The sequence below is a fragment of the Coffea arabica genome, unplaced genomic scaffold (assembly GCF_036785885.1).
Source record: "Coffea arabica cultivar ET-39 unplaced genomic scaffold, Coffea Arabica ET-39 HiFi ptg000074l, whole genome shotgun sequence".
Lineage (NCBI taxonomy): Eukaryota > Viridiplantae > Streptophyta > Magnoliopsida > Gentianales > Rubiaceae > Coffea > Coffea arabica.
In genome coordinates, this window is record NW_027266218.1 from 6752 (window position 1) to 7973 (window position 1222).

The window sequence follows — 1222 nt, forward strand, 5'->3', positions numbered from 1 at the left end:
AAGATCCCGCTACAGATCTAATTGCCTTGCCTACAACAGATCTGGGGGCTATGGCGCTCTAGCTAAAGTTCTCTTACCGGGAAGGCGTGAACCCAGAGGTGATCTGGAGGTAGCTCGGAATAGAGATCCATACCAGCCGGGGTTAGGAAGCTACCATTCTAACATAAAGGGAGACCTAGTTGCTAACTTAACCTTAAGGAGCTTTGCAGCACTCCTTTCTCAAGTAGGGGATGCTAAAGTAGTTGAGACCCCAGAGGAAAGCACTGCAATCAGTCCTAAAGGTAGATGCGACTTCGTTCCTTTCTTTTCTTATAAGAGTGTTAGCGCACTGAATCTCAAGGTAATTGCACCTTAGCCCAATAAACGAGACAGGGAAGGCTCTTACACCAAGAAAGGCATGGGAGTCTTTTCATTTGGGCGTGTCATCTCAAAGCGAGATTGTGCGCATCTCTCTTATATATGTAATTGTCTGTCCGACTTTTGATAGGTCGAAAGACAAGATCCATAATTGAGTCTAGATCTATTATACGCGAATTCCTTGGGATCTATAGAGATGCGCTATCGGTGACTCGATTCTTTCTCTTTATTTCCCTGTAACCAGAAAGGGCTCGACTTGGTAAGATGGGTTCGGTTCGGATAAGGCTAATTTATATGCTTACACTAGAACTATGGCTCACGAGGAAGCCCTGGTCCTGACTAAGGAATGGGATCCCCGTACTTTTTTTTCCTATTTTCTTTATTCTTTCATGTCGAGCTTTCGAAAACCACTGGGGAGGGAGAATGAACGATCGACTGCTAAAGATCGTGAATAAAGCATTGATAGCTTTGCAGAGGAGAAAAACTTGGATTCTTCCGAAGGTTTTCCTTGCATGCTGAAGTGAACAGGGGCGGTACCAACTACGACTAGAAAGCGGTCACTCCTGTCAATGAATACCATTCATAGTTGTCTATGTTAGTAACATAGCCATAACGACTTTGTTTGACTGCTCGAGGTGGTGATAGCTTCTATATATTGACTTAATTATAAGCTTGCATAGTGCTCTTCCTATTTGTTTTCTCGGCTTTCTTCTGCCGAAGCGAACGAAGACTGTTTCTCTCCCCTCTGTACCTATTGCACTGATATCTTCTCTTTCACTCTCTTTCTTCATTCAGGAAAGGTGAAGATTGAATCGGAACAGAAAACGAAGCAGGAACAGACTTTTCCTTTGGTCGAGTTTGCTTC